Genomic DNA, 14448 nt, shown 5'->3' with positions numbered 1-14448 from the left:
TTAATATTTATACATTTTACTTAAATGGTCCTTTATGTTACAAATTTACACAATCAGTCCTTATTTACAAACCGAGTTAACTGGGTTATGATTTTTGGACTGAAATGGCACCTTTCCAGAACGTCGGGGAGGAAAATGGCGCATTTTTGAAAAATGGACTGAAATGGCCAAAGTGACCAAACCACAGGGACGAAAATGGCAGTTAACTCTATTGTTTATCTTGGGCATACGCTGCAATGTGTCCTGCATTGCGCATATCACTTGCAGCCGAAGACGAAAACAGACCACCCTCTGGGGACTGCAGTGCCGATATTGATGTTAAAGTCTCCATTAATTTGGGGCCAAAAACGGTTTCAACCAATGAACTTGTGGTGAGTTGGCTTATACCCTCTCATGGTGCCTGTAATGCGTTGAATCGGGTAACAGGTTAAATGGGCTCAGGTGTGAGATTAAATATATAAATATAATATTTAATCTTGTAGCCTATATAATCATTTATATTATATTAGATCAAAATATATTAATAACCTATTAATAATTAGTTGGTAATTGTTGATGGACCATATTACCCTTATTAACTAATTGGGTTTCCTCTTGGGTGTATAAATAAGGGGCTTATTAGAGAGTTAAAGGGTTACACACATTACACAATCAAACCCTCATAACATCATTATTTTCGTGACTCTCTCCCCATAACCGAAACCTCCCTATTTCGGTTTCATCACCATCATTAACTTACACCCTAAGGAGGAACCAGATCATCCTGACAATCATGTCGAACTCAATGGCTGCATCTCTGACTGGATTCTCTGCTGGCCTGTCTGCTGTAACAGGTATTATTCATGTTTTCCATTACATTTAAACAGAACTGATCCAACATGTGGTATCAGAGCATATGTTGATAAACCAGTTCTGTTTTCGTATCCATTATTCTGGGATCAAAAATCTGGAAAACGGAAGTTTTTGAAGTCATTAAAATCACGGCTGATTTCGAGTTCTAATGAGACGAAATCACTGTTTCGGAAAAGTATGATTGACAAAATTGACTCGAAATCGTAATGGGTAACTTAGTATCCGAAATCTGTTAACTAAAATCTTAAAATTCAGGTTTCGGATCCCAGAATTATGTTTTAAATTTTTTAGGGTTCATCATAATGTTCTAAGAAAACTCGAAAATTCCCTAAGATTTGGAATATAATTCGGATTAGTGGGTGTTTTACTGTTTTTGATCTGAATTTTATCTACTAAAAATTTCGGAAACTGTTAAAAGATAATCAGTTATTATTTTCAAAATCTTTTGATAAGTTTAGATCAGCATTAAAACAGGAAACATTATCCCACATTCCCTAAAATTTCGAGTTTTCAGTTATCATCACAAAACAGCTGTTAATAAGGTCATAACTCGAGACCATGAGGTTGCTACTCGAGACCATGAGGTTGCTACTCGAGACCATGAGGTTGCTACTCGAGACCATGAGGTCACTACTCGAGACCATGAGGTTGCTACTCGAGACCATGAAGTTGCTACTCGAGACCAAGGTTGCTACTCGAGACTAAGGTTGCTACTCGAGATAATAACGCTACAACTCGAGACTAAGGTTGCGACTCGAGACCTCATAACTAATTCGAGATCTCAAAACTCAGTCGAAACCATGACTCGAGACCATGACTCGAGACCTCACTCGAGATCTCAAAACTTAGGCTGTTTAAATGTGAACTAAAAAATACTTGGTTTGCTATTAAAAAATACTCGATCCGCGCTAACAGGTGGTTTGCTATTAAATACTTGGTTTTGTTAACACTCAATTAATTTATCAGAATCAGATAATTTTTTGCAAAACCAAAATAGCTTTACTTGAATGAGCTTCTGATGTATTAATTCTGGCCAAAGCTGATTTAATACATCTATTTATTGTTCAAGTATTATTAAAGCTATGTTAAGTATGCATTACAAACGTGAAATGTCTTAATTCTGGCTAAAGCTGATTTAATTCATTTATGTTTAGCATGCTTGACAAGTGCATAACTAGAGTGATTGTCTCATTTCTGGCCAAAGCTGATTTGTCACGATTACTTTGCACACATACTTAAATGATTACACTTCTGGCCAAAGCTGATTTGTCTTCGTTTAAGTAGAATTTTAACTAAGTCTATTATTTTTTGATGTTAGTAATAGACATTATCACAGCTTCATAATTAAAATGGTCATTATTTATGCCTGCCTTAGTATAACAAGCCCATTAGATCACATTAGGACTTCTTCTTTTGTATCATAACTTGCTCATCTTATTTCCACTATCAGCACCCAATTGCGGGATTCCACCTTTGACTGGTGATAACTTTGCTGAATGGAAGGATGCCCTCATGCTTACTCTAGGATTGCTAGACTTTGATTATGCTTTAAGAGAGAATAAGCCAGCGGACCTTACCGCTACAAGTACTGCTGCTGAGCAGATAGTCCATGATAAATGGACTAGGTGTAACCGCATGTCTCTCATGTTCATGAAGCAGTCCATTCATAACTCAATCAGAGGGGCCATTCCTGATTCTGAAGATGCTAAAACCTATTTGGCTTCTGTGGAGAATCAATTCAAGGGAACATCAAAGGCACACGCAAGCACTCTTATCCTCAAGCTGGTGACAACTAAATATGATGGGAGGAGCGGCATTCGCGAACACATCATGATGATGCATGACATGGCCAATAAGTTGAAGGGCCTTGAGATGGAAATCAGTGATGGTTTTCTTGTTCACTTCATCATCACTTCGCTTCCTTCGTCCTATGAAGCATTCAAGATCAATTACAACACTCAGAAGGACAAATGGACGATGAGTGAGTTGATCGCTATGTGCGTGCAGGAGGAAGAGCGTATGAAGATGGATCGCACTACTGATGTTGCTAACTTCACCACCTCCAGCTCAAAGAAGAGGAAGAACTCTTATCAAAGAAAGGATGCTTCTAAGGTTCAAAAGCCAAATCCAAATCCTAATACAAGTACACCTTCCAGCTCTAAGAACTCCTTAGGCAAACCCTATTGCAAGTTCTGTAAAAAGACAGGACATAAGCAAAAGGAATGCCCTGACTTCAAGGAGTGGCTGGCTAAGAAAGGTAACGATTTTTTCATGATACTTGAGTCCTTTAATTTAAATGTTCCTGCTAATTCTTGGTGGTTTGATTCTGGTTCTATGGTTCATGTTACCAATTCACTTCAGGGATTCCTTACAATCCGGAAGCTGGGAAGAAACCAAAGAACACTTAAAGTTGGGGATGATCGGGAATTAGAAGTGAAGGCCATAGGAACATTACAATTATTTTTGAAAACTGGTTTATGTATTAAACTTTATGATACCTTATATGTTCCTGAGGTAACTCGGAACCTTGTATCAGGACCAAAGTTAGACATGGACGGTTTTGTCGTTTCTCATGGTCATCGCAAACTCTCTATTCTCTATGATTCCGTTGTTTATGGTACTGGCATTCTGGATGGTGGTCTCTATAGATTAGAACTAGATGATAATTTTTCCAAATCTTTGTTGTCATATAATATAAATGAATCACTCACAAAGATGGAAAAGAAACAAATTCGAGACTTAGAGACTTCATCTATGTTGTGGCATCAACGTTTAGGCCACATCTCAAGAGAACGATTAAATCGTCTCGTAAAGGATGAAGTCTTACCTCCTCTCGATTTCACTGATTTTGGAACATGTGTCAAATGTCTTAAAGGCAAAATGACATCAGCGAATAAGAAAGGTGCCACTAGGAGCTCTAATTTATTAGAACTCATTCACACTGACATTAGTGGTCCCTATCAAATCGCTGGCATCACAGGACATACTTCATTTATCACTTTCATTGATGATTATTCTCGTTACATGTACTTGTATCTTATAAAGGAAAAGTCTGAATCTCTTACAACTTTTTAAAGATTATAAAGCTGAAGTTGAAAAGCAATTAGATCGTCAAATTAAAGTTGTGAGATCAGACAGAGGCGGTGAATATTATGGAAGACATACTGATGTGGGTCAAGCTCCTGGTCCATTTTATGAGTTTTGTAAGGGCCAGGGGATTGTGAACCAATACACCATGCCTGGTACACCTCAGCAGAACGGTGTCGCTGAACGAAGAAATCGTACCCTTATGAACATGGTGCGCAGTATGTTAGCCAACACTAATTTACCATTATTCCTCTGGACTGAAGCGTTAAAAGCAGCTGTTCATATACTCAATAGAGTTCCTTCTAAGTCTGTCCCTAAAACTCCTTATGAACTTTGGACAGGAAGGAAACCGAGTCTTAAATATATGAAAGTATGGGGCTGCATTGCTGAAGCAAAATTATATAATCCTTTCCTAAGGAAACTTGACCCTAAAACAGTTACCTGCTTCTTTATCGGGTATCCTGATCATTCAAAGGGTTATCGTTTCTATTGTCCTTCCCATGTCACTCATATTGTTGAAACCAAGCGTGCTGCGTTCCTGGAGGATTTCAAGGTCAGTGGGAGCAGTACCAACCCTTACGAAGAATTGCAAGAAGTACAAGACGCGGGGGGGAGAGACTCGTCGCTTACCATTACTCCGTTTACTCCTCTTGTACCCCATGCAACTGCACCTGAAGCCACTGCACAAACTCCATCTCCACAACCAGAACCCATCATACCTCATAACGAAGGCACATCAAACGCTCAAAACCAAGACAACGCTGAACCCGCAAATCAGCTCAGGAGGTCATCTAGGCAGAAACGGCCTACTAATTGGGATGATTACGTTACCTACCTGACTGAAATGGATGCTGGAAAGCTCAATGATCCTATCTCTTATAATGAAGCCATTAACAGTGATCAGTCTTCTGAATGGAACAAAGCAATGATTGATGAGCTTGAATCCATGAAGAAAAATGACGTTTGGGATTTGGTAGAATTACCCAACGGTGTCAAACCTGTAGGTTGTAAGTGGGTGTTCAAAACAAAACTGGATCCGAATGGGAACGTTGAACGCTATAAAGCGAGATTGGTTGCAAAGGGCTACACTCAGAAAGAGGGAATTGATTATCAAGAGACGTTTTCACCTGTCTCTCGTAAAGATTCATTAAGGATCGTTATGGCCCTAGTAGCTCATTTTGATTTAGAGCTACATCAGATGGACGTCAAAACTGCTTTCCTTAACGGAGACTTAGACGAAGATGTTTACATGAAACAACCTGAAGGCTTTAAACCTGAAGGTCAGGAGCATCTAGTCTGTAAGTTGAAGAAATCCATTTATGGGTTAAAACAAGCATCACGTCAATGGTACCTCAAGTTTGATGAAGTCATGAAGAGGCAAGGTTTTATGAAGAATCAAGTGGATCAATGCACCTACCTCAAGATGAGTGGGAGTAATTTTACTATACTTGTCCTTTACGTAGATGATATTCTATTGGCAAGTAATAGTTTAGACATGTTGCATGAGTCGAAGCGGTTACTCTCGCATAACTTCGACATGAAGGATCTCGGAGATGCTTCTTACGTCATTGGCATCGAAATTCACCGAGATAGACACAAAGGGATCTTAGGATTGTCTCAAAAGACTTACATAGATCGTGTCCTTACACGTTACAACATGCAACAGTGCAACCCTCCGTCGCTCCAGTAGTTAAGGGAGATGTTTTCGATTCATTCCAGTGTCCGACAACAGAGGTTGAAAAGGAGCAAATGAGCCAGATACCTTACGCGTTAGTAGTCGGGAGCCTGATGTATGCTCAAGTCTGTACTCGCCCAGATATCGCTTATATTGCTGGAATGCTAGGCCGTTATCAGACTAATCCTGGCCTAGATCACTGGAAAGCAGCTAAGAAGGTCCTCAGATATCTGCAAGGGACGAAAGACTATAAACTGACTTATAGAAGAAGTGATCACTTAGAAGTGGTAGGTTATTCTGATTCTGACTTTGCCAAGTGCAAAGATGACAAGAAATCCACTTCGGGCTACATCTTTATGTTAGCAGGCGGACCTATCTCATGGAAGAGTCATAAACAACAGTTGACTACAACTTCCACAATGATGGCAGAATACATTGCTGTTTACAACGCAACCTGTCATGGAATGTTGCTTAGAAATCTGATCACTGGACTCAAAATCGTTAATTCCATTTCTAGACCATTGAAGCTTTACTGTGATAACTCAGCTGCCGTTAGTTTCTCGAACAGTAACAGTTCGACTGGAGCTGGTTTATATCTCGATACAAAATACTTGTTCGTACGTGAACGAGTTGAGGAAAATAATCTTTGTATTGAGTATATTAGTACTAAAGATATGCTAGCGGATCCGATGACTAAAGGTCTCCCACCTAAAGTTTTCGAAGAACATGTATCGAATATGGGACTTACTAAAGACCTTATTTAATGGCATATTGTACTAGCTTATGTTTTAATTAATAAAATTTCCTCAGTTTGATTTTGTATGTCTCTAACATATGTTTTGCCGGTGTAATGACATATAGACAAATATAAATACAAATCAGACGCTAAAGGGCTTATACATATTTTGATCGTAACTATTAGGTTTTAAATTGAGGCTATAGTATGATTAATGGGAGTCCTGAGTCGAATGATGATTCAACGGCTGTATTTCTCTGCTATAGTTCTTGGTTTAAAGCTAAAATGAGTGTTAACTCCTGGCCAGGCTTACCTAATACTCATGATAAATGATTACTTGGCTAAGTGGGAGAATGTGAGATTAAATATATAAATATAATATTTAATCTTGTAGCCTATATAATCATTTATATTATATTAGATCAAAATATATTAATAACCTATTAATAATTAGTTGGTAATTGTTGATGGACCATATTACCCTTATTAACTAATTGGGTTTCCTCTTGGGTGTATAAATAAGGGGCTTATTAGAGAGTTAAAGGGTTACACACATTACACAATCAAACCCTCATAACATCATTATTTTCGTGACTCTCTCCCCATAACCGAAACCTCCCTATTTCGGTTTCATCACCATCATTAACTTACACCCTAAGGAGGAACCAGATCATCCTGACAATCATGTCGAACTCAATGGCTGCATCTCTGACTGGATTCTCTGCTGGCCTGTCTGCTGTAACAGGTATTATTCATGTTTTCCATTACATTTAAACAGAACTGATCCAACATCAGGTTGAATCGGCTCATCTTTAGCAGAGGTCAAAACATGTTGGTTGTGGTTTATTTGCAAACACTTTTGTGTCATTACTTATGGAAAAATTATAAATGGTTCACGAGTTAGTTATGATTACAAAAAAATTAGCCCATTTGACCCGTTCCCTTTTTAGTTATTTTCTTTTACTTGACCCGTTCTCCTTTTAGCTAATTTTTCTTTTATTTGACCCGTTCCGGTTTTTGCTAATTTTCTATTATGTGACCCATTTGAGCTTAAAAACCCCACATGGAACCATTAACAAGTAATTGGGTCGAAGTTGCAAACTCTAATAAAATTGTTCTCTAAATTTGGTCTTATGTGTGCTTCTTGTGATTTTTATCAGTAGCGTCTCCAAGAAACAACAAAGAGTGCAAACCTTCGGCTGAAGAGACCTCTAAAGCGGAAAAGAGGATCGCAAGCACTTCAAATGGTGTTAACATAACATCATCTTCAAGTGTTAATGAATATACATACAAAGAGTGAAACAATGAGCATGTTAGGAGGACCAAAAGGCGTAAAATTATGAAGTATTTATGTTTCTTGGCGTTTTGAGTAGTTGCTTGCATAACATAAAATGTTTATTTAAATAGAAGAAACCATGAGGATTGAAGATCGAATTTAGTCGGGTAAATGAGGTGGGGTTTTTTTGATACTGGTGGTAAGAGGACAGTAGCAGCAGCAAAACACTCATTGGTGTGGATAACATATAGTGTCAACGGTACGTGTAACACTTGTACAGTGGTGATTTCATATTTGCGCGTCTTGTTTAAAACATGTTTTATAATCAATATTGTATAATAAAATATTTACATCTTCACTTTGTTGTATCTTTCTATACAAAGTTGTGATTTATATCGTCTAATGTTATTATGATCACGTTTGTTTAATCTGGTTTGTTAATGCTATTCTGATTCTTTAAAATTCTATGTAAAATATGGGTAAAGAACGAGAAAGTTTCAATTGAGGATCACAATATAAAACTTTTGTATTTATTTGTTTATTTTTCTATCTTTTAAAGGTCAAACTACAAGAAAACGATTACATTAGATACCTCTATTAATAGAAAATTTGACAAAAATATGAATAGTTGATAAATGAAATGATGGTCCACGTGCTTTTAGTCAATATCTATAGTCCATGATGAGCTTTTATGTTGTGTATTGGTTTAAAACATAGTTCGACCGGATTAGAACCAATAAAATCAAAACTGATGGAAGATAAAACTGTGTATATATCAATTTAACTTGATAGTAAGTGACATTTTAGTTACAAACTTGAAAAAAATGTTAATCATTGTTGCATTTCCTGAAGGTTTGGGTTTGTTGTCCGACTAATACCATATCTAGCATTTCAGAGTGTGGATTAATGAGAATCCGTTAGAAGGTGATCCGAGGTTAGAGCTTCATAGAGCACCTTCCAATGTTGGTCATTCGTGTTTGTGTTTTAGTTGTATAATATGTATTTACGAATATGCATGCTTGTGTGTTATATGCATGTAGAGAGAGAGAGAGAGAGAGAGAGAGAGAGTTTCTCGAGTTATACGGGGAGGAGAATTGGGTTGATTTGGCGGGCTGAAAATAGTTGGTTGTTCTCTGTCATCAGATAATGTGTACAACGTCAATGAAAATAGTTGTTCAAATATATTATCTTCACTTTATTTAAGTTGGTATAGTCACTTCATTGAACAAATAACTAACTATTTTACATTTATTGTTTATTTGGTTATTAACTAACACAATTTAAAAAAAAAATTATGCATAATTGTATCTTAATTGTGTATTTAGTGTGGTGTATATGAATCCATATCTCATGATTACCAATAATTATTTTAGATTGTTTTCAATTGATTAGCCAATTGTATTGTTAAAACAAAGAAATTGAAAAACTAATAAATATAATCGACACGTAGAATAAAAGGAGCGTCATGATCGTAACAAATATGAACTAGGACATGCGTTTAGCACGAAGATGCATTTAGCACGAAGAAAGTACAAGTGGAAGCTAACATGCGACATCCGGTCACATATAACACGGAATTTATGTGACTAAAGTAATTTACACAAAAAATCAGGTATATAAAAATGGATTCGTGTATCTCATGGCCATAGACGTATTACTCTAACATGGTTACTTGGTTATAAAGGTCTAGCGTACCTGGAAGAATGACTAATTTTAGTTCATTCACATGTCGTTATGCATATCGCGTTAGTTATAATATGTCTGCAACATTTTCTTTAATTATTTTTTTAGTTTGTATATGCGAGGTCTTTCCGTACCCTAGACTCAAGATATAATTTATTAACCACATTGCTAATGGCACATTATCCATATAGGGTCACACACTAAGAACTTACACTAATTAAACATGTACATATGAACATAAAGAACTCACTAAATTTGTGTGTTTTACATTAATACGTATACGTTTATACCGATGAGGAGTAACCAATACATATTAGAAATATGCGTCTCTTAAGTGGCGGATCCAGGAATGCTTTTCACCAGGTTCCTTTTTGTAGATTCTCACTAATTCTCACTATTTTTTTCTAAATCATACAAGGTTTCAACTAAAAAATTTCCAAACCGAGGGGGTTCCTGGGAACCCCCAAAACACCCCTGGATCCGCCCATGGTGTCTTTTTTATGTAAAGACATATATACATACATATATATATATATATATGTGTGTGTGTACGTGTCTATATATATGTAAAATACATTTTCATAAAAAGAGTGATCTCTTTTATAAAATTTGTTGGAATACATATTACACACTAGATAAGGTTTATAGATGCCTCAAATGCCAACTTGGACCGAAAAAGAAGTCAATGACTTATTTGTTTAAGGTATACTAGTTTAAGATCCCGCGAGTTTCGCGGGTGGCTTAACACAAACATATAATATCTACCGGCATTGAAGTCCATGTATGAACTATAATATCCTCTCAATCCGACAGAGCCATATCCGACACATCGCCTTCATAAAGATCGCTTTTTATAACCTACTTTAATCTTTTCAACCCGTCAACCCCGCAAGCATGTTGCAACACGTTTTTTGTAGAATAAAAAGAGACAGGGGCTGGAACTTCTATCCAACTGCAAACTCGCCTCTAAACTTCCTTCGCAAATTCGCATTCAGCCAAAAGATGGTCTGAAGTCTCTTGCGTGTTTGCCCATTCATTTGAAGTCGGAAACACTTAATGTAATGAAAATACATGAAATGCATATAATTGTAATACTTAGAATATAGCATTACTCCAAAACCTCTTACCAAGTATTGTGTCATCTTCATTCACTAAGCATGGTCCAATCTACCATTAAAGATTAGGAAAAAGAACAAAACAATCTAACTGCAGAAACAACAGAGCACGTAGCCGACACCGATCCCTAAATCGCTGCTCAACGTTTCAATTCAAGACTCCAAAACTGCCATCGTTATCGGTTGCCACTCACCATCGCCCAAACTCGTCTGGTTCAATTCCTCCGCTACCACTCACCGTCATCGTCACCAACCGACCACTCTACTACCACAACATTCTCTTCCTTATCTCGACTCTCGTTCCTCCCTTCTACGTCTTCATCGAACTCTTCTTCTCTACATACTTTACTGCATATTCAACTAAAAGTCAAATTTTCTCATGCTAATAATCGCAATTGCTACTTCGAGGTAATGCACAAGTCACATATTAAAACACAATAGGTAGAACATGATTGCTGAACATAACATGTTGCGAGCAAACCTGATGAAAATAAGCTTGCTTCATTAATGCCATCCCAAAACATGACCTTTATCTCTCAAGGTTATTAAATAAAAAAGGATTTTTAACAACAAAAATTTTTTTATTGATTTTTTTACTGGGTGTATTAGAAAAATTGATTGACTGATGACCTATTGATCAAACTTTGTTTGCTTTGAAAATCCATTTCTTATAGATTTGAATGGCAAAAAAACTATAAAAAGAAATTTAGCACAAGAAAGTGGTTTTTGTTCTTGATGTTTCTATGATAAGTTTTAAAAGTGGTCATAAATAACTAAAATCAAATGTGAAAAAATTCATACCTGGCAGGAAATGACCACACTTAAATGAATATGACCAACACGAAACTAACCAGCTTCAACACGTCGCTCCGGTTATCTCATCACTGTTAGTTTTAAATATAAACATGTAAAGGGATCCAGAATACTTAAAGATATGTCTACTCATCATCTACCTTGAACAATAAACATGCAAAAAACACTCACGATTGAATAATTCCATATGGCTTTTAATTTTGTTGATATTTTATAGGATTATTTTAACTTTTTTATTGGTCAATACTATAGTGTTAACAACGTTGTTCCTGCTAGATAAGCATAAGATGGAGTGATGGACTAATGTATAGTGTTGCAAGAATCAGGTTCATGTAGTTTTCTGCGTTAGAATTGCTAACTGAAAAATAGAACAAATTTTATCACATCTGTTAAACTAATAGCAAATATGAAAGGTTCAAAATTAAAATTACAAAAGCAAAAATAGTGGCAAGCTGACTTTCAGATTAGTAGAGTTTATACAATTAAATTTCGTAAAACGGTCGGGACCGAGGTCGTAAGAGGCAACTTTTTAAGTGGATTACAGATTCAAAATGGACACTAATTTCAGTTAAAAATACGCAAAAGAATCAAACATACCTGTATGAGAAGATTAGATAGCAGACGTTGATCAACTCCATTAGTTGCGTAAATGAAAAAGATGCGACTTCAAATTTAAAAACTGCAAATTTCACCATACTAACCTCCGATATAAGTTGCGTAGGCACGACCATTGTAAATCGTTACCAATCACAACCCGATTCAAGCACCACAGCGCTATAAAAAATACGGCATCAATTGTCTTGTTTATCACTGCATCGTTGTTGTCGTTGTCTGTTGGTCGTCTCTTTATGACAAAGGCACATATATCCGAAAATAATAAGGCGGGTCTGCAAAATTTAACGGATCCTTACACCATGGGATCCAGAGGCAACCAGTGATCTTGAATTTGTAATATGAGACTCAATTAATAACAAAGTTCATACCAATACTTTCTAGTGGCTGCAAGGATTTTCATTAGGTGCCTTACTCCCTCTTCTTATTCAACAATGTAAGGATAGTTCCGGCAAAGACCTTCATAGGCTTCAAGATATGCATCATTGTCATGTTCGGATAATTATCAAAACAAAAACCTGGATAAAAGCAAATATCATGAAATAACACGATTTTGTAATTAAAGTAGAAACTACATGTTATATATAAAAGTTATGGGTCAACCAAACCTGACCCGACCAGTTTTGACCCATTACCCAACTTTCCCCCAGCTCGCACACTTTGCAACCCAGCTCGCACACTTTGCACCCTATACCAAAACACAACATTCGCAAATGAAGTGTCATCGGTGATCATTGCGTTAATGCAGTATATGTGGGCATAAATAAGTCAGTAAGTGCATCTTCTTCTTTTAGATTGTGTACAATTTGTTACTTTCTTTTATACACTTCTTTATTGGAAAAGGTGAATCACAGTTGAGGTAAACTTAGTATTCTATATTTCTATTTAAGCCCATACAAACATTATATTCAAAGAACGTCTTTTAATCAGTTAAAGATTGAATTAGCAGCAAAGGGTTTTCATACAAAAGCTCTCTATACCACCTTTATTTGTAGAATATGTAATATTAAAAAGGTAATATTACTATATGTTAGGTTCAACACCCCATGTGACAGTGGGCTCAAAAACTATGATCAAACCTTGTTTGTACAAACAATAGAAGTGGCTATTGTGCAGGTCTCAGTGTTTTTCGATGCCAATCGCTACCGAAAATACCCAGTATGGTACTGGTATTTGAAGGTAAAACTGGTACCAAAAAAGCAAAATGTCGGTGCCAAACCGGTACCGAAAATCAAGTCGGTACCGGTTCCGAATAGGTATCCGATACCATTTGCTCATCCCTACATAACACAAAACTTAAGGCGTGTAAAGATGTAGTCACTCCAAATTCACGAATATAGATTCAAAGATATAAGATAAATGACAGGATTCATGCATTGAACCGCTTTCATTCTAGCAACTATGATTGTGATTCGAGTTCTTTTTTTTACTAAAAAAGATAAGATAAAATTCATATTAAATGTATCAATTTGAAGGAACTCTTATAGCCTTTTTTATATATTTTTTGATTAAACTGATTCCTAAATATCACTTCTGAATGATGTGGAGTAAGAGTAATTATATTTAAGAATTAAGATTTTCATACAAAATGTAGGTCACATAATACACATCCAAACACCCTGCAACACTTTTGGAAATAACATAAAAAGAACCCCAAATCAGAGGTTAACATAGCCATCAGAAAACAAAAACAAATTTAACATTGGCTTCACTCCTAAGTCCTAACACATTTACCATTTCATCAAAAACCTAGAAGACCTCACACAAAGTATATATATTTTTGAAACAAATAAACATCATATCAATTTTACATTTTGCTAGTTCTCAATCAAATATTGGAGTAGAGACCGCAAATCATAAAGAAACACACCTTATTCATATAAATAGTTTAACCTTGACTTGTACATTGGCAACAATAAGCAACATAAACCTAATAAGAACAAATATAAACACACCAGTAAACATAGATGAAAAAAAACCCCGAATAATCAGATTAAAAACAAAACAACAACAATCTCATCATAAACGAAAATATCTAAATCGAATCACAACACCAGTAATCTACAATTGCGGTGGAAACATGAAAATATGGAATTTCAATCGAAATAAGAAAACGTATTCATTTAACTGAAACCCTATATCTGAAAGGATATTAAAATTGAAATAAAAAAAACCACAGTCAATACAAATCGTACCTATGATTTGAAAAACGAATAACGAACATGAAAATTTATGAGCGTACCTTTTTCTTGAATGATAAGAAGAGTCTGCGGTGGAATTGAAACTGACAAAAGGAAAAAAGTAGATGAAGAGATTGTTGATTGTCATCAAAGATAGATCTCTAAATCGTCGATTTGAATATTGCAGAGGAAAACGGCTCAACCATTTAGGGTTTGAAGAGAGAAATTAGAAACTAATTTGTCGCCATCATCCTCATCACATTGCCATCCTCAAAATCAGATGAGCACGTGATTTACTATCCTCTATTGAAAAGTATTCATCATCGATATGAGATGAATCGCTGATGTCCATATGGCTAAGATTTAGGGTTTTGTGTGAGATTGATTGAGAGAAAATATGGAAAGCTTAAAGATTAGAA

At 36.0% G+C, this 14448-nt stretch overlaps 1 long non-coding RNA gene across 2 annotated transcripts; it reads right to left on the bottom strand.

Annotated features, from left to right (window-relative positions):
• Nucleotides 1-10456: 10456 nt before the first annotated feature.
• On the bottom strand, nucleotides 10457-11959 carry LOC110936253. 2 transcript variants are annotated; one of them, XR_004891485.1, is made up of 3 exons: nucleotides 11835-11959; nucleotides 11226-11308; nucleotides 10457-10772 (listed from the first exon to the last, which is right to left on the bottom strand). It is a non-coding gene; the product is annotated as an uncharacterized LOC110936253 (long non-coding RNA). The 2 variants fall into 2 exon arrangements; XR_002589871.2 differs by lacking the exon at nucleotides 11835-11959 and having other exon boundaries at nucleotides 11226-11360.
• Nucleotides 11960-14448: the final 2489 nt, after the last annotated feature.

This window comes from Helianthus annuus, chromosome 4, assembly GCF_002127325.2.
Source record: "Helianthus annuus cultivar XRQ/B chromosome 4, HanXRQr2.0-SUNRISE, whole genome shotgun sequence".
Lineage (NCBI taxonomy): Eukaryota > Viridiplantae > Streptophyta > Magnoliopsida > Asterales > Asteraceae > Helianthus > Helianthus annuus.
The sequence above is the reverse complement of the archived record's forward strand: the minus strand, read 5'-3'. Positions and strand labels throughout refer to the sequence as shown.